Genomic DNA, 21127 nt, shown 5'->3' on the forward strand with positions numbered 1-21127 from the left:
TTGTTTGTTTTTTATAACCTCTATCTCCCTGTATAATTGATCTTTTGCTTCTTGGATTTGTTTATGTAATTCATTGTCGAAGTGGTCGAAGTGGTCTTTCATTGTCTGATTTTGCTGTCTAATGTCTTCCTTGAGACTCCAGATCATCTGAAGCATGTATATCCTGAATTCTTTATCTGACATTCCATCTGCTGCAGATATTACCTCTTCTAAAGTTGAGTTGACCTGCATTGCTTGTGGTCCTTTCTTTCCTTGTCTTTTCATACTGATCGCGTTTTTTTCTGCTTGGTGAAACTGTTGTGTTATTGATTTTTCCCCCTATATATTTATATTGCTCTTGTATAGCTGCAAAGTCTCCCTCGCAGGCTTTGGCGGTGGTTCTGCCCCTCCTCCAATTGAGGCAATGTGCCTACCACGCCGGGAGGCCGCTGTGCCTGTACTTTCGATGGGCCTGTTCTTTCGGTGGTCACAGGTCCGCCTACCTTGCAGGCGTGAGCAGCGGCTTTGCCCCTCCGCTGGCCGCTAGGCCTGTTCTGTCTGTCGGTTGCAGGTCAGTCTACCTAAAAGGCGCTGGTGGCGGCTCTGCCCCACCCCCAACCGGGGCGATGTATCTGGAGGGCCACTGGGCCTGTTTTGTCAGTGGTCACGGTTCCGCCTACCTTGCACGCGCGTGGAGCAGCTGAGTCCCTCCGAGAGTTGCTGGACCTGACCTGCCGGTGGGTGGTAAGTGCGCCTACCTTGCAGGCGCGGGGGTGGCTCTGCTGCTCCGCGGGTCACTGGGCCTGATCTGCTGGTGAGTCGCAGGTCTGCCTAACTTGCAGGCGCCCGGCGGCTCTGCCCCTCCCCCAACCGGGGCGGGGCGATGTGTCTGGCCGGCCGCTGGGCCTGTTCTGTTGGTGGTCACGGTTCAGCCTACCTAGCAGGCACGTGGGGCAGCTGTGCCCCTCCGCAGGTTTTTGGGCCTGACCTGCCGGTGGGTCGCAGGTCTGCCTACCTTGTAGGCTCGGGGGGGTGGCTCTGCCGCTCTGTGGATTGCTGTGCCTGTTCTGCTGGTGGGTCACGGGTCTGCCTACCTTGCAGGCGCCCGGCGGCTCTGCCCCTCCCCCAACCGGAGCGATGAGTCTGGCGGTCCACTGGGCCTGTTTTGTCGGTGGTCACAGTTCCGCCTACCTTGCCCGTGCGTGGAGCAGCTGTGTCCCTCCGAGAGTTGCTGGGTCTGACCTGTCGGTGGGTGGCAAGTGCGCCTACCTTGCAGACCCGGGGGTGGCTCTGCCACTCCGCGGGTTGCTGGGCCTGATATGCTGGTGAGACGCAGGTCTGCCTACCTTGCAGGCGCCCTGCGGCTCTGCCCCTCCCCCAACCGGGGTGGGGCGATGTGTCTGGCCGGCCTCTGAGCCTGTTCTTTTGGTGGTCAGGGTTCTGCCTACCTAGCAGGCTCGTGGGGCAGCTGTGCCCCTTCGCAGCTTGTTGGGCCTGACCTGCCGGTGGGTGGCAAATGCGCCTACCTTGCAGGCCCAGGGGTGGCTCTGCCGCTCCGTGGTTGCTGGGCCTGATCTGCTGGTGAGTCGCAGGTCTGCCTACCTTGCAGGCGCCCGGCGGCTCTGCCCCTCCCCCATCCGGGGCGGGGCGATGTGTCTGGCCGGCCACTGGGCCTGTTCTGTTGGTGGTCACGGTTCAGCCTACCTAGCAGGCACGTGGGGCAGCTGTGCCCCTCCGCAGGTTTTTGGGCCTGACCTGCCGGTGGGTCGCAGGTCTGCCTACCTTGTAGGCTCGGGGGGGGTGTCTCTGCCGCTCTGTGGATTGCTGTGCCTGTTCTGCTGGTGGGTAGTGGGTCCGCTTACCTTGCGGGCGCCCGGCGGCTCTGCCCCTCCCCCAACCGGAGCGATGTGTCTGGCGGTCCACTGGGCCTGTTTTGTCGGTGGTCACAGTTCCGCCTACCTTGCACACGTGTGGAGCAGCTGTTTCATTAGTGCCTGGGCACACTCTCCTTGTTTGCCTCCCTCAGGCCCTAAGTTTGTAGAGCTTGGGGCTGAGAACCCCCAGCAAATTTGCTTACCTTCTGGTAGCCACGCCCCTGTATCTGGTGCAAGAGACCTCAGTTGTCAGCACTGGTGGGAGCGGTAGCCGTGAGTCCCACGCCGAGGTGAGTTGGTGCAAGAGACCTCAGTTGTCAGCCCTGGTGGGAGCGGTAGCTGGGAGTCCCGCGCAGCTGCGGCTCCCGCCGGCTCCCGTGCCGCCCTCGGTCTGGCTATTGGGCTCACAGGAGAGCTGGCAGGGGCCCTTAAGTTTTCCCCGCTGATCTATAGCTGAGAGAGCTGTGATCAGTCACAAAACAGAGATGATGACGTCAGCTCTCCAAGATGGTGGCCGCTGGCTTCCTCTGTGTTCTGACCGATGTGGAGAACCGAATTGGATGGCTTCCTTCCCCGTCTCAAGCCCAGAATTCAGCTCTGAGTACAGTATTTGCACAGCTGGCGGAAGCCTGCAGAATCCGTAGCGCTGTATCTTTGCGTTGTTATCTCATTGTCGCTTCCCAGCGAGCGCCGCAGACTCTGGCCGCGGGGCGATTTGCTGCCTACGCAGCGCGACCCTCCGTGCGGACAAATCTCTCGCGTTTGAGCTCCAGTAGCTGGTCCTTATGCGATGGAAATCCTTCCTCTAGGTTTCGGAGCACCTCAATTTTGCTGGAAATTCCTAACAAGCTAGCTTTTAGCCATTCTACCTTGTCTTTTTCCTGCTCAGTGACGCAGTACACGGGGGTGCTGCACTCCCTTCGCAGCCATCTTGGAACTCCTCCTTGGTTATTTTTTTAAAGAACATTCCATTGACTTGTCAAAGGATAAATTGATAGATTACATATTTTATAAGGTTATGTTCATTGTAGTCTCAAAGAATTAATGACTATGCTACGCAACTTTCATAAGGATGATCGTAATAAAAAGTCAAAGAAAACAGCAAGATGTCATTATTTCTACTCTGCTGAAAACAAAAATATTTTCTTTTTTTCTGAGCTTTAATTTAACCTTTTATTTAGAGTAAATTTAGAAAGCAGTGATTCTCTATGTCTTCTTTGTTAATTGATGCCTGTGTGTGTGTGTATGTGTTTGGTACTGGGGATTGAAACCAGGGGTGCTGGAGGCTGAGGCAGGAGGATTACAAGTTCCATGTCTGTGTTTTTGTGGTAGCAAATTTTCTCATTTAGCTGCTATCTTTCTTTCTTTCTTTTTTTCAAAAATAAGCTTTCAGATGGAAATTTTTATACTATCTTTTCAGCATTGGGGTTTTGGGTCTTTTTTTAAATAAATATATATATTTCTAATAAATAAATAAATATTTACAACAGGCATTGATTTTTATGTATATGAAAATAGCACAGATAACTTAAATTCCATCATTAAGTCTATTCCAGTTGATAAAAGTAGATAACATAAACAGGAGACATGCAAAATCTTGTTAAATGTAAGATCACAATTTTAAAAGACTAAGTTATTGCCAGTTGACTTTAGATAACTTTTGGTAATAAAACTAGATAAATATTTGTTTAGGTTTAAATTTTTCTCTTTTCCATTGGGATATTTTAGCGATATTACAATGATTAATTAATTTAGCATATATAGTCTTGAAACATAATTTTTTAAGAAATTTCTTTAAAGTACATGCACATCCTATGGAAGAAATAGAAAACTGATTATAGTTTTAAATGTGGTTTATTTATTCATGGAAAATACTCAATGATGAGAACATTTATCTAAGTCTAGCAAAGACAGGATAAACAGAACACAAATATGTTTATCTTTAATATTGAGCATTATAATCTTATTTAAAATATAAATACATAGTGAATAAGTTTTTAAAAAATTTATAGTCCAGAATTACACATTCTTTTTCTACCTAACTGTTTGTACTTCATCTTTGCCTGAATTATTCCTTACTGACCCTAAGGTATTAATTGCTTGCAGTAAACCTTTCTTCACCTATTTTCCTCCCTGGTTGTTCACCAAAGTGCTAGGGTGTACCTCTATCCTGTTCTAACATTTACAGATACTAAAAGGAGAAGTAGTTTATGAACCAACAAGGGAAAATTGACTATTCAAATCACATCAATAATCTTATCTACAGATAAAATAATATTTTATAAAATGCAAACATAATACTTTGCCCAATATTCTATTTTAACTCAGAAAAAGAAAGAAGATGGAATTCTATCTAGTGTAGGGACATGGCATTGTGGATCTTAAAGGAAACCACCTGAGTACATCTGGGCTCACACTGACCTTTGGGATGAGGAATTAGTCATCTTATCAGTGGGAAACTAACTTTCATGGACCATATTTTCTATAGATAGAGAAATCTTGTTAAAGGCCAGTGTTCATGCATAGCATGCCATCATGGCCTTACTTCTACTTCCCATATCCATATTTTCTGATAAGAAAGGTAAAGCTGGGGCTGGGGATGTGGCTCGAGTGGTGGCGCGCTCGCCTGGCATGCGTGCGGCCCGGGTTCGATTCTCAGCACCACATGCAGGCAGGGATGTTGTGTCCGCCGATAGCTAGAAAATGAATATTAAAAAAAATTCTCTCTCTCTCTCTCTCTCTCTCTCTCTCTCTCTCTCTCTCTCCTCTCTCACTCTGTCTTTAAAAAAAAAAAAAAAAAAGAAAGGTAAAGCTTGGTCCTTTGCCCACATGTGGAAGGAGGCTTGTCCTTTGTTTTCTTTTCAACTGCAATAGTACAATGTATTAAAAGCTTTCTTGTATTCAAGATAAGATTTTGTTTCTTTATTTTCTAAATTAAGGTAGTTGTTTATGGATAAAAAAAACCATAAATATTAAATATGTTAATATATTTTGCTTTATCATTTATACAGAGTAAATCTCTGTATAGTAACTGAACATTATAAGGTTGTCTTTTATTATATTATGAGTCAACGCATTGTTCACTATTGCTTTAAAAGTCTACAAGTTCTCATGGTAAAAGACTGAACTAAGGGGAAAAGGAGACTTATATACTTTTTCCAGAACCTTAATGTTATCTCTTGTGCTGTAAAAATTGTTATATGATACTAAACTCCCACAAAAGTAAAATCTTCCTTCACTTGTAAACAAATATTTGTTGTATTTTTGAAAAATAAAGAATGCAGTTAACCAAAATAATATTATTGCAGTTTCTTACTTTGATTTACTACAAAAAATACAAAAGTGATTTATATTTTTTAGCTTGTGTCACTTCCTCCCTAAGAGTCTTTTGAAACCAGAAATTGTATCTTTCTCATTTCTATCTCTAGTGCCAATCCCTGCATATTAAGTGTTTTCTGGATGAGTGGATGGATAGATGGATGGATGAATGGATGGATGGATAAATAGGATAGATAGAATAGATGGACAGGATAGATAGATGAAGAGAATAAATGGGATATTTGAATACGTGTATGGTTTAAGGAAGAAATGGAAAATGAGTGGAGTAGACAGATGGGTATCTAGAATGATTAGTTAGAATGGATAAATAAATTGATGGAATTAATGGATAGCTGAAGAATTCAGAAGCTTGATTCAGGTGAGTCAAGGTATGTGGATACTACAATGTGTTAATGTGTTAGTTAACATATATTTACTACTCACCTCTAGATGCTGAAAATGTAATCGTAATCGGTGGTGAAGTTCACAGTGGTACAGGGAATACAGATAAAAAAGATAAAAGTAATAATACAATGTAATAAGTACTAGGATGGAGGTTTCAAATTTCATGGCATCATAGAAGAATAGAAAGGTCTTGGCAAAGGTAATTTTTAACAGTGTGACCTGAAATGTTACATGAGGAAATCATACATAGAACTGTATGGGTTCATTAGAAAAAGCTTAGTTAGGTTGGCAAAAGTAGGAGAGAAAAGGGAATTCCAGGAAAATGTGCCAAAGTACAGATATAAAATTGCATATTATGGTCAAGAAATGGCAAATGATTTGGTTGGCTTGAACTTACAGCAAAAGAACCCACAGAGTTATTTATTTTGATGTTTCAGTTTTATTTAACTCTTAGAGTTTATCACAATGTATTTCCAATTCCTGCCACACAGCTTGCCTTTTTACTTATCCTATATTCCTTAGCTCTATATTGACTTCTTAATGTGTGGATGTTATCAATAGCCACTATAAGCAAGATATGGTTACCGATACCAATGTTCATATCTGGTTTATAGTTAAAGGTAAAAGGTCTTGATAAAAGACTTGGAACCATTTAAATTCTGAGTAGAATACTAGAAGTAGATAGTGTCATAGAATCAATCTTGAAGTATTTCCCTAAGATTTTATATATATATATATATATATATATATATATATATATATTTATATTTAAACTTTCTTTCTTTCTTTCTTTCTTTCTTTATTATGTGGTGCTGAGGATCAAACCCAGGGCCTTGCAGGTATGAGGCAAGCGTTCTACTGCTGATCCATAACCCCAGCCTCAAGATTATATATTTTATATCTACTCAAGTTAAAATATTTAGCATAGGGGCTGTAGCTTAGTGGAAGAGCTCTTGCCTCGCATGTGTGAGGCACTGGGTTCCATCCTCAGCATCACATAAAAATAAACAAATAAAATAAACATATTTTAAAAAATTTTTTTAAATATTTAGCATAAAAATAAGGTATCAAATCATGCCTAGGAAAATAAAAAGAAACTATAAGAAATAAGGACTGATTGACAAAATATATCTCATTTAATCTTTATAACTTTAAAAGGTAGATACTCTTACCTTTATAATGAAAAACTAAACTTTAGAGAAGTTTAACAGTTTTCACACATTTGCTGATCTAATCATTGGTAGAAATGGGGCTCAAATCCAGTCTGTCTGCTTTCAAACCTCTTAATGAAAATGCTCTAATACTACTTAAATTCAGAAGCTCAGATAATTATGTGAAAAGATTTACTTGAGAGAGATGGGGTAAAAGAACTTGATTTGGACTAGCAAATCTAAAAAAAAAAAAAAAGATCACCATATTAGGAACAATTTATATTTTAATTTTGCAAAGAAGTATATAAAATTGTACTATAGAATATATAGTTTAGTAATACAAAACTGTTAGGAATTTTATACAGCTATTCTGCTTCTTTTTTATGTCAATAGAGTTAATGATGAAAAGCAGGCCCAAGGAGAGTGGAAAGAAATATATTGATATTCAGGAAAAAATGTTCTGTGTTTTTAAAAACATTTATCTTTTTTTAAAAAAATAAACAGTACTATAGCAAAAATCCTGTACTTATATGAATCGATGCTTTGTTCTTATTGTTGCTAATACAGGATGAATATCCCTTTACCCAAAATGCTTAGACCCAGAAGCTTTTAGGACTACAGGGGGTTTTTTTTTGTTTTGTTTTCAGATTTTGGAATGTTCGATTATATAATAATAAGACATCAGGAGAATGGAACCCAAGCCTACATGTGAAATTCACTTACATTTCATATACACCTTACACACATACACTGGAAGTAATTTTATACAGTATTTTTAGTGTGTTTTAACTATGATCTGTGTCACATGAAGTCAGGTATGGAATGTTCCGTTGCAGCATCACATTGGTGTTCAAAAAGTTTCTGATTTTGGAACATTTCATGTTTTGTATTTTTGGATTAGGGATGCTCAATTTACATTTTCTTTAGTATCCATTAAAAGTATTTTTTCGGGGCTGGAGATGTGGCTCAAGCGGTAGCGCGCTGGCCTGGCATGCGTGCAGCCTGGGTTCGATCCTCAGCACCACATACAAACAAAGATGTTGTGTCTGCCAAATATTAAAATAAATAAATAAATAAAGTCAATTGTTTAAAAAAATAAAAATAAAAAAATAAAAGTATTTTTTCAACCATAGCTATTTTTGAGACAAAATAGTAAAGGTAAAAAAAAGTGTATTCCAAAGGATCACTGTGTAGTGGGGTATAGTGGAAATTAGATTGAGAGATCCTAAAGGGAAAGTAAAATGTGGTTAAAAACAGAGTTGGGCTGGGAGCAGTGGCACATACCTGTAATCCCAGCAATTTGGGAAGTAGGCTGAGGTAGTAGGACTGCAAGTTTGTGGCCAGCTTGGGCAATTTAGTGTGGCCCTGTGTCAAAATAAAAAATAAAAAGGGCTAGGGATATAGCTCAATGGTAGAGCACCCCTGGGTTCAATCCCCAGTACCGCAAATTTTAAAAAATAATAATAAAACAGAGTCAGGGGGAAAAAAAACCCAAAACTAAAACTTTATATTTAGTCTCTGGGGAAAAAGGAGAGAAAAGAGCAACCAAATTATGTCTCCTGTTAATAAAAGGGGTTCAAAAGGAAGAGAATGTGGAGGGATAAAAATTTGCCTTGTCACTAACCAAGATGAATAGCTTTCTTACACATTACTGATAACATTTTCTTACACATTACTGATAACATGTTGTTACAAATGATTTCTAATTTGGTCTTGAGGTCTCTTCCTGCAAGTGTCTTTAATTCTAGCCCTGCTCTGTGAGGGCTCCAGGAAAGCTGATTGAGGGTGTTTTCAGTGTACTTTTCAGGGGATTCTTCTTAATCCTGGTGGATGACCTAATGCCTAAGTATCTACATATGAATAGGTGTCTCTCTCACAGGAAACTTATTCATACAAACATGATATATGTGTGGCTCTTGTCTGATCTAATCTATTTTATTCCTACCAAGATAGTCACTCTCTAGGACAACTCTTAGGAAAGAAGTCGGGTTCCAATGTGTTGGTCAGGTGAGACACACAGGAGGCAGTACAACAAAACACAGGAAACAACAGAAAAGGTTTTATTACCTACAAATCTTAGAAGTCAGCATGCTTTGCAGGGCCTGTAGGGAGTCATCTAGGATCGGCACACTGAACCAGTGGGTGGAAAATGAGAGAGACAAAGGAACTTATGGGACTAGAACTTTATTGGAGTCCAGAATGTCACTCAAGCATGTTCCATAGGGAATTCTAATGATAGATTAAAAGCAAGAAGACATGAGTTCTGCGGGGTCACACTGACTGTGGAGCAGCCACTGTGACATATCTATGCAGTCCATACAAGGTGTCGGGATCAGTGAGCTGAGTCAAGTAGCTTGTGTATAGCTGTCTTACAGGGAGGTGTCCATGAGGACACCATTGTTATGATTAATCTGGGTTAACTTTAGCAAGAAACTGGGAGAGGGCCTGGGGTTATAGCTCAGCAATAGAGCGCTTGCCTTGAACATGTGAGGCACTGGGTTCAATTCTCAGCACCACATAAAAATAAATTAATTAAGGATATTGTGTCCATCTTTAAAAAAGAAAGAAAGAAATTGGGAGATTATACAATTTTGCAGTTGGAGTTGGTCTGTCAGAGCATGATCCCTGCTCTATGTATGCCTTGTCCAGTCACCTGCCAACTGCCACCTTGGACCTCTGGATGGCTTACTACTAAATACCCTTAACTGTCCGTACCCCACCTGATCAAGAACAAGAATTTTGGGTCACTTCCCCCCAGCTTCACCTACTCTGAGCAGGAAGCAGCTTGGAGATGTTATCGTCTATTTTCCCATAAAAATGGGATGTAGAAATTGACAGTGGGGAATGTATCAGTGGTCCACTTTAGGTTTTGAATACAGCCCTTGCTGCTTTGCTACTGTGACTTATTTTTAATTTGGACACGTTTCTTTCTCTTCCTCCCTGCCTCCCCCTCCGTAATCTTTGCTTCCATAATCTTGGGAAACAGGATTACCTTTCTTCCCCATCCTAGGCAGAGTTACCTGTCCTTGAGCACACACCCACCAAAGGTGCAAAGTAATTCAGACTTGGATGGCACCAAAAGATCTGACTATCTCCTGAATTAATAAGTGAATTACAGACAACACACGGAATGTAGCCTTTGAATTACCTCTTTAAAAAACTCCTAATGAGCAGAATCACAGTCTCTGGGACAAGAGTCCCCTATGTTTCTCCTTTGCTAGCAAATAGTCAAACTTCTTCTAACTTTTTCTTAAGAAAGAAAGAAAGAAAAGGAAAGGAAAGAAAAGAAAAGAAAGAAAGAAAAAAGAGAGAGAGAGAAAAGGAACTGGGAAAAAGTAGAGAACCGGAAATTGTGTCCAGCCTGGCTAAGTTGTGCATCTAGTATGAGAAAGTCCAACTTATATTCAGAAGGTATGCTGAGGAAACACCAAAAATAAAGTAATTAAATTATATATGTTAAATTAAAGTAATTCATTACATATGTTTAAAACTATTATAAATAAATATCACATTTACAGTAGCAATAAGAACCATAAGATTTTGAGGTTAAATAAATGAAAAACTTAACATAAAAAATTAGAGCTTACACATATACAAAAATTACCCAACAAATTGAGACATATCATATTCCTAGATACACAGACTAAATATTTTTTTAATAGTTATTTTTTAGTTGTAGTTGGACACAATATATTTAATTAATTAATTTATTTATTTTTATGTCGTGCTGAGGATCAAACCCAGGGCCTCGCCCATGATAGGTGAGCACTCTACTGCTGAGTCACAACCCCAGCCACCCCCCCACAGACTCAATATTATAAAGCAAAGCAATTCTGATTCAATCCCCTTTTTGTTTGGCAGGGGTGGGAGTGTTTTGTTTTGCTTTTGTGATCCTCAGAATAGAAATTTGTGGCCTTACATATGCTAGACAAGTGCTCTATTACTGAACTATATCCTAGCTCCAGAGCTTTTTAAAAATAGATCTTGATCAGCTTATTTTAAAAATTACATAGAAGAAAAAATTATATTTATTTTACTAGAAATCAAAGCATATTATAAAACTGGAATAAAACAGTATGATATTAATTAGCCTAGAACTAAACAAATAGATGAAGGAAAAGAATAAAGTATAGGGAAACAATTCTAAAGAACAATTCTACAGAATTCCTCAGAAGTTCCCCAGTAGACTGAGCTTCAGTCATCTTCAGCAGCAACCCATTTATTAACACACCCTTTATTGGCTTTTCTCCCTTTTCCATTTCACTTTGTCTACTCTTCTTCTATTTCCTAGGATTATCTCCCAATTAGAATACCTATATGCAAGTTGTTTTCTCAGTCTGCTTTTGGGAGAACCCAAAATAAAACAATTAATTTAATGTTCTAAATGCTTCTGTATAATAGTAAAGATTCATAGTGATAATATATGTATACGTATGTATATAGTACTTGTGTCATTCAAATAATATATTTAAAATTATTAGTTTGACCAAATCAAACCTTTGAATTTGGAATATCATCTTATGGTATGTTTATTTTACTAAGGGAAGTCTTTTCAATAGTATTCAGTGTCTTCATACTTTTTCAAATTTCTGAAAATTTAGACTATAGAGTTCTACAAACTCTAAGACTTATAACTCATTTTATGATTACACTTTTGTATTTGTGGAGTTTTTTTTTTCTTGCTAATAATTTAGGATTATTTTCTTTTTACAACACACAAACTTCAGATCACTGCTGATCATCTGGCATTCATATATTTTATCTCTTATTTTATTTAAATTAACATAATAATTGTATATACTTATGGGATAAAGTGATATATATATGTGTGTGTATATATACACACACACACACACACATATACATACACATACATACATATACAATGCAGGCTGACTAAATCAGGATAATTAGCATTTCTACCTCTTTATCGTTTCTTTATGTGTGGAGACTTTGAGCTCCTCTAGTTCTTCAGAAAATATATGATAAGTTCACAGTAACCTTTGCTAACAAAGTGGGAACCCTTTAACATATAGAAATTAGTACTATGGAATCATATAAAAAGATTCTTGAAATAAAATTTTAGATTTAAAAATCTACCATTTATAAATCTGCACTTAATTGAATTTATCTGTCCCACATATAAAAATACTTGATGGTTTATGCACTATGACACTATAACTAAAGGATGTTTAGAAACATTATCTCTGAAGAACATGTGAGTGTGTTAGTCACCAAAAATAATATAGGGAAGTGTACAGATCCAGATATGTGATCTAGGGAATGACAGAAGAATGGCATCAACAATTGAACTCAGGAAATACCATTTATTTTTACTCTAAACTGAAACCTGTTCTTCAAACAGGAAACAGGAAGTTTAGTGCCTAGGCTAAAAGGAAACACAACCTTAGAAGCAGAAAGAGGGTGGTCTAAGAGAGATGTGACATTGTGTAGAAAAGCTGGAATTAAAAATCAAACAATAAAGATATTGCCTAAACAATAGAGAAAATCATTTGAGAGACTACTGTAATTCACATATAAGTGCCATTACTCAGAGAAACCACACAAATCTCCAGTGGGTCAGCAAATGGGTAGTTTTTACTACATATGATGATGGTGGGAGAATGGGAAAGGTATATCAATTAAATGATACACAGCATAACTGTAGAGTGGTGGGATTATGAGTAAGATGAAGGGAGACTTGTCAGAAACTGATTTCTCATGAAACCCCATATATCCTTATAAAATTACCATAGTGGCCCTTCCAAGGAGAGAACTTACCTAAAATGAGCTATTATTGTAAGCATCCTCTGTAAATGAAGAGGAATTATGCAGCCTGAATCTGTTCAGTAGGAAAAAAAAATAAATCTTTCCAGGGCAACGGAAAATCATAAATAAATCATAATCAAATTATAAATATGTAAATGAAAAATCATAAACCAATGTCTTCATAGCCTTCTAAGTCTTTGTGGGAAGGAAAAAAAATTAAGACTAGAGCTACATGGTACATTAGAATTATATATGATCCCCTCATTAATGTGTTCCATTGTTCTCAATTATATCTTCATAATGTTCCAAAACAACACTGCCATTTTGATTACTATAAGCAGGTATTTGAACACCAGGAATTGATAGGTGAATAATAGTCAAGGTTCTGGTACTCAAGACACCAGATACCCATACTGGGTGAGTAGCACACAATTTAGATATGTGCTAAAAAAAAAAAAAAAAAAAAGGCAAATGCTTCAAAATAGTGAGAAAGGACTCTGAATCCATCTGCTCCCACTTAGCAATATCATATGCCTATTAGGTCAGAACAATAAATGGAGAATTCTCTATCAGAGAGTAGAACCAGTCTTTTAATTCTGCTGATATATATTATCAGTGGTATAATTTGTAAATGAGTATAAATGTAGTAAGTATATTCTAGCACCTTTCAGGAGACCTCTTAAAGAATCATTTAGTTAGCAATTTCAAGAACAGAGCAAGAGTTCATAAAGCCCAAAAGGAAGACAAAAAGACTCAAAAGGCTGAAGGTTGGTGCTGGCTTTAGCTGGGCCTCTGTTTCCATGTAGTCTGTCATCCTCAAGGAGACTAACTGGGACTTATTCACATGGTGATGGCAGCATTCCAAGAGGACAAAAGCAAAAACTTCAAAGGCTTCCTAATGCCTGCGTTTAGAAGTCCCACAATGTTGTTTCCACTGAATTCTTTCTTTCAGTGAAAGAAGTAACAAGGTTAGCTCACATTTAAAAATGTGGAGAAAGAATTTCATCACTTGATGAGAGAAGTTGCAAAGAAACATTTGAACACGAATGGGAGAAATATCATAACTGTTACTGTAAACAGTCTACCATAGCCAGGGAAATGCCTTTCTCTAGGAGCTTGGACTGACACTGAAAGGCCATAAGAGACCTCCACACAAGAAGCCACCCATTTTATTTACAGTGGGATCTTAGAATTGAGCTGCACCACTGAGTGCTTGAATACTAACGGAGTTAAGGGAAACTTTTACCAAGACAAATTGAAACTCTTTTCTTTCACCAAAACATGACCAATTCTGAAACAATCTAGGACTAGAAAATAGGACAACTGGAGGATACGGATAATAGGCCCAGGGAGGGAACTTCCCTTACTATTCCCCCACTTGCCCTCTTGCCCTGCCCCAAATTAACCCCACTACCAAAACTCCTCTGGTAACCTGGCCTTGCCTGCCCAAAGGCCTGCCAAAAGTGGCTTACTCCTCCCATGACCTGGCTCTGCTATAACCCTATAAAACCCAGACCCTCCTGGTGGCCCACCACCAATTTCCCGCAAAGGTGTGCCCCTCTGGTGCTGAATAAAACATTGCTGGTCCGTGAGGTCTGCCTCCATTTTCTTTTTCGTTTTGTATTCTCTTTCATGTGCTTTCAACAACCATTTTAACAATCAAATCATTTCCCAAATGTTCACTTTGTCCAAAATGCTTCTCTGCCTGATCTTCAAAGAGCTGACTTTGTGTGTGTGTGTGTGTGTGTGTGTCTGTGTGTGTGTGTGTGTGTGTGTGTGACTAGTATTGAACCCAGGGTCTCACACATGCTAAGTAAGTAATCTACCACTAAGCTACATCTCCAGCCCTATTTCAAATAGCTGTCTTCTTCATAGTACTTGAGGATAAGCTCAAATTTTGCTTCCTTGGGGGAAACCTCTGACCACCCAAATTAAAGTTAATCTCCCTCATTTCACATCACATTTTCTTTGTAGCACTATTATTACCTGAAATTACTTTTTGTCTACTTGTTTGTGACCTACTTCCATCACTAGCACACAAGCTCCATGAGATTTGAGATTCTATTCATTTGTTTAGTATAATAATATCAGCTAATGACTAGTGCTTGAAAAAGTAGCAAGGCAAGGACAAGATTTTGTTAATTACTTTTCTACTAATATTCCAGGTTTGGCTTCAGTCTTAACCTCTATCAGAAAGCCCCAAGCAGATGATAGCAACTCTTTCCTGGGCTTGGAGCTTACCATACATTTCCTGTACAAACATGTCAGCTTGGAACTTCACATTATGTTACAGATTAAAGTGTTTGGAATGCATCTAATTTACCTCAACGTCCTTCCTTTGCAAAACAGAAAGTATTCACCTCACTTACTATGTGAATTAAAAAAGATTCTGTGTGTAAAATTCCTACTAAAGGGCTGGGGATGTGGCTCAAGTGGTAGCGCGCTTGCCTGGCATGCATGCGTCCCGGATTCGATTCTCAGCACCACGTACAAACAAAGATGTTGTGTCCGCCGATAACTAAAAAATAAATACCAAAAAATTCTCTCTCTCTCTCTCTCTCTCTCTCTCTCTCTCTCTCTTTCTCTCCTCTCTCACTCTCTCTTTAAAAAAATAAAAAATAAAAAAAATAAAATTCCTACTAAAGTATCTAGTATAGGACAGGTACTCAATACATGGTAGATTCTGTGATTATTGTCCAAAATTCAGTTGTAAATAATTGGGCTTACACACAGCTCAAGCCCAGTAAATATTCCATTAATTTTGCTTTAAGTTACCAACTCATTTCTTTTTCTCAGAATGATTTTCTAAATCCTAATATTATCCTAGAAAATATCGGATCATTGCTAATTACAATTTTCCAAACTTCAAACCAGAAGTTTCAAACAACCCTACTGGCATTCAGCATCAGAATATCACAGGGAACTTTAGATAGGATGTTTTATCTTTCACTGTTGGTGTTCTTATTTGCTGAGCCAGCCTGTCAATTTTCTTAAACTTCTGACATTCTAGCTACTCCCTCTCCCTTCTCCACAAAATGATAGGCCCTGCTTCACTTATGTTGCTCATCCAGGTGGTGATGTCCTGAGTTTCTTTATTATAACTCCACCTTACAGCAATGGGTAGAGCTGCTCTTAGTAATGACACTTTTTAGACTATCGTGCTTCAGCTATTCTATCATATTCCTTTTATTAATGTTATTGTAATGATTTCTAGTCACATTTTATAGTCACAGCATGAAATCCTTTTCATTAAGCTAAATCTACATTAATGTAACAGCTGAAGCATTCTGAATTTGAAAAGCCTGCTGTGTTTGTCCTAGGAAGGTGTTTTCCCTAGATACCAGAACATTAGTTTGCTCAAATCTTAGGCTCCTTCTCAACCTCCTGTTCAAATACTTCCTGTTTATCCTTGTTCATATGTTAGATGCCATCTCACAGATGAGGAAAGAATGTGACATGTACTTACCATTCTTATCATTCATTGGTCCGGTCCAGATCCCTAGAGCACCATCTTGGACTTATTAGTCACTTCACTGCATTTCTATCTTTTCTTTTTCTTTTTACACTTCTAAACTATTTTCCAATAATCTATTTTATTTTTTTTACTTTATCCCCATGAGGAGGCAAATAAACAATGAGGTTCAATGATGTCATAATTAGCATAACTCGATGACATAAACTGCTAATGGCAGGTTTGATATAACAAGCCAAGATATCTTGATTCCCTCCATGGGGCTCAACAAATTCCCTCAGGGAAAGATGTAAGACCTTATTGTCTATGTCACAGGAAAACACCATTAACCTAAGAAAAATGGGATGTTACCAAAACTTTTTTTTTTTTCCTCATGGGAAAGAGGATTACTAAATCCAATATAGGGATTTTTAAGAATTTGTGAGATAATATATTGTGACAGTTAATAAGAGATCCTTATCAATCATCAAAATCTAAATTAACATCTTAATGAAAAATATGTTCTGCCTTGCAATTTTGGGGTATTTTTAAAGATTATACAAAAGGCATTTCAAACCTTTTGGATATTTTCAGAGATGGCTACACAAAAGGGTTTAAAAACTCAAGAGTATAAAAACCGTATGATTGGTACCCATGAGACAGAATTCATTCATTTTAGTAAAATACAGAGAAGAGAAGTAGTGTCTAAATTTTTTTCTTCTTTTTATTATTTATTTTATTTTTTGTAGTGCTGGGGATTGAACCCAGGTGCTGGAGGTGAACCTAGTTCACACATGCTAGACAAGTACTCTACCACTGAGCTACTCCCCAGCCTTTTTTATTTTATTTTTAAATTTTGAGACAAGGTCTAACTAAGTTGCCAACACTGGCCTTGAATTTGCAACTCTCCTGCCTCAGCTCCCTTAGTAGCTGGAATTATAGGCATGTACCATAGCACTCAGGCTAAGTTTTCTTCCAACTTAGATAGTAGAATTTTGTCTAATGTCCATATTCTTTACAAGAAAAAATATTTTTTAATGATATTCTCTGGGGGAAAAAACGAAGGCCAATTGTCCTGTTGAGCACTTTATTGGGTTTGGATATGCCAAGATGTGGCTTAGGCTGAATTTGGCAGTTGGGGACATAGAATGCTAAATTACTCAGTCACTAAACAGTGGGAAGAATTAAAGTTTTGTCCCTTAAAGGACAAAAAGTGATAAGAATAAGAAAAGTAAAGGAATCCAGTTGAGTTATTTTGTGTTACTGTGATATGATATGAATCCCTTTATATTACCAATCTTCAGCAAAGTTCTCTCTACAAAGATAGGGCTCTGTGAATATTTTAATAGCCATTAGGGGAAAAAAGTAAAATGCACAACTGGTTTAACACGATATAAAACATGGGCAATGTGAACAGGATGGTGCATGGTCTATAAGTTAGACTACTTAAATGGAAGCAGGAATCCAGCATCAGAACTATGTGATCACAATCCTCAGGGAACTCACATAAATCTTAAGAATGAGTTTGAACATCAGTATTACATAGGATCATTGTGGGTTAAATCAACCTCATACACATTTTAGGTGGCCTCAGAGAACAAAAGTAATATCTCATTTACACAAGTTATGTTTGAGCAGTTTATTACTAAAGAAAAAAAATACTGAATATTATAATCTAAAACTTAAATTGAGTTTGAAAATAATCAGATCAGACACATAAGAAATTGTCAATATAGCTTTCACCCATCTTCTTTGTCTTTTGTTAATCACTGAAGATATAAATAACTTGGAAAAAATTTTAAAGTATTCCCAAGAAAATTAAAAAATACTAAGCAATTGGGCACATTAATGGATAATTTTATAAGTTGAATCAATGTTCCCTTCCCATCCTTTTAATTATCCTGGGTATATTTCTATTTCCAGTTCTTACAACTGTTTTCAGATCTTTACTGTCTTCAAATTCCCTTCTTTGCTTCCCCACTACCCACTCTAACTTTTTGCAGATGACTTAGTTTCTTCTTGAAACTAGAAACTTAAATTCAATAGACATTATTTCCCTAAACTTCTTGCCCACCATTAAAAATATACCTTCATCTATCATCTACAAAAATCTAATTTAATCTCAGGATGAGATGTCTAACCCTTCTATCTGTGTCATTTACCCCAAACCTTCTCACCTCTTTAAGACCTTCTTAGTATCTCTCTTGTACCATGTGAAACTTTCCTTTTCTATTAGCAGCATGTTTTTAGACTATAATTTCTCTCATTTAAAAAATAAACTTTAACCCACATTCCTCATAACACTGCCCATTACTTTACTTCCTCTTACAGAATTCTTTTAAACACAGTTTACAATTTTTTTGTTTTTAGTTTCTCACATCACACTTATTCTCAATTCAATTAAACAAACATTTCTTTAGCAACTGCTGTGTATCACTATGAAATGTGCAATCATTGAAAAATTCTTCCGCCCATGCCTTTCCATTGAAATTGTACTAGGAGATTACTGCAGATTTTATAATTTTCAAATATAAGAGATATATTTTGATCCTTATGATTCTTTAATTCTCTGAAGCATCTGATGATTTTGTTCACTCTTGCCTTCTTGAAATTCTCTATTTTATTGTAATATGAAACAGTTCATTCCCTTCTTTTACTCTTTTGAAGTTCCTTCTTTATATTTTCTTATTGGAAAAGTCTTCAGAGAAGACAGTAATGAAGATTACTATAGTAGAAATTATTATGCCAAACTTTCCCTAGGCAAAAAGTGATAGGATCCCAATATTTATAGTCTATCGGGGACAGAAGCTTAAATTCCAGCCAATATTTCTCTATTTTGAAAGTTTTTTGAGAGCAAATTCTTCAAAAAAATTTCAAAGAAAAAATTCTTCACTACATTATTCCTAGAACTGAGAAGAATTTCGAGCACAGAATGGGTAGTCAATAAATATTTTTATAACAGCTTTATTGAGAAATAATTCACATTCATTTATTTTATTCTTTTAAAATATACAAATCATTCTTAGTATTCACAGAATTGTGCAACCATCACCATTATATAATTTTCTAACATTTTTATTACCTTAAAAAGAAACTCTTAACCCATTAGCAGTCACATTCTGTTCTCTCCCTCTCCCAAGCCCCTGGAAACCACTAAATTATATTCTATCTCTATGAGGTTACCTGTTCTGGATATTTTATATAAATAAAATTATATAATATGTGGCTCTTTGTTGTCTGGCTTCTTTTAACTAGCATAATGTTTTCAAGGTTCATCCATGTTGTAATATGGATCAGTTCTTCAGTTTTTATGGCTGAATTATATTTCATTAAATGAATATAGTAAATATTTGAGTTGTTTCTACTTTAGGGTTATTATGAAAATGCTAATGTGGACAATCACCTTTTTCATTGTTTTCATTTCAATGCCTGATAAGAACAACTTAGAGGAGGAAAAGTTTATTTTGGCTCATGGTTTCAGAAGTTTAGTCCAGGGGCTGGGGATGTGGCTCAAGCCGTAACGCACTCGCCTGGCATGCGTGCGGCCCGGATTCGATCCTCAGCACCACATACAAAGATGTTGTGTCTGCCGAAAACTAAAAAATAAATATTAAAAATATTCTCTCTCTCTCTCTCTCTCTCTCTCTCTCTCTCTCTTCCCCTCTCTCTCTCTCACTCTCTCTTTAAAAAAAAAAAAAAGAAGAAGAAGAAGTTTAGTCCACAGTAAGCTGACTCTATGGCTCTGACCCTGAGGTGAGGCAGAACATCATGGCAGAAGGACATGGAAGAGGGAGGCAGCTCAGGTCATGGCAACCGTGAAGCAGAGAGAGAGAGTTCTGATCACCAGGGAAAAAATATAAACCCCAAAGCACACTTCCAGTGACTTACTTTCTCTAGCCACACTTTACCTGCCTACAGAAAGTACCCAATTAATTCATATCAGTGGATTAATTCACTGATCAGGGGATACTTCATATAACCTAATAATTTCATCTCTGAGAATCCTTTCATTATCTCACACAAGATTTTGTGTGACACCTCCTATCTAAAGCATAACTTTTCACTTCTAGCCCTGCAAAGCTCATTTCCATCTCACAATGCAAAATACATTTAACCTATTTATAAGAGTGTCTATATTCTTAACATTTCCAGCATTACCCAAAAATCCAAGTCCAACATCTTATCTAAAATTCAAGGCAAACTCTTAGCTGAGAGTAAGATCAAAAGCATATTATGAATATCCCATATATAATGGTACAGAGTAAATATTTCCTTTCCAAACTATTAGGTATCCCAAAAGCTCATGTGTGAGACAATGCAAGAAAGTTTAGAGGTGAAATTATTGGGTTACAAGAGCCTTGACCTAATCAGTGCATTAATCCCCTGATAGGGATTACCTGGGTGGTAACTATAGGTAGGTAGGGTGCGGCTGGAGGAAGTAGGTCCCTGGGGACATGCTTTTGGAGTATATATTTTGTCCTTGTTGATGGAGCACTCTCTCTGCTTCCTGGTACAATGTCCTGAGCTGCTTTCCTCTGCCACACTCTTCCACCATGATGTTCTGCCTCACTTTGAGACATGAAGAATGGAGCTGTCTGTGAACTGAGACCTCTGAAATCATGAGCTCCAAAATAAATTCTTCTAATTGTTCTTGTCAGATCTTTTGGTCATCACAATGAAAAAAACTGATAAAAACAGGGGCATAGAAAGAGACTGAAATCAGCTGGGCAAATAAGTCTACAGATCCATGTCCAACATCTGGGGCCTAGGGCATCATGAGTTCTTTATGAAGGGCTGTGTATCCCTGCCCACATGGTATCGCTGATTGTTTTTCTTTTGGCTTGTTTCTGTTTGATTTCTGCATCTTCATCTTCTCATATCTTCATGTATTACCTTCCCAGAGGCTGCCTGCAGGAACTATGACCCTGCTACACTTTGCTTGGTTTCCCAAGCCTTCCTTTGACATCTCAGTGGAAGGCTCCATGACTCCATAATCCCAGCATCCTGCATTTCTGCAGAACCAGTGAAAAACCAGCCTCTACCTCAGAGCAAAGCCTGTCCAAGGAAGGGACATGACCTTTGTCTTGGAAAAAACCACAGAGCGCTCCTAGGCACATTCCCACCCTGCTAAGTTGTTTATCTACAGGAGAGATCTGCTGCGCCAGGTGTCCCTGACTCAG

This window comes from Callospermophilus lateralis, chromosome 4 (assembly GCF_048772815.1).
Source record: "Callospermophilus lateralis isolate mCalLat2 chromosome 4, mCalLat2.hap1, whole genome shotgun sequence".
Taxonomy (NCBI): Eukaryota; Metazoa; Chordata; class Mammalia; order Rodentia; family Sciuridae; genus Callospermophilus; species Callospermophilus lateralis.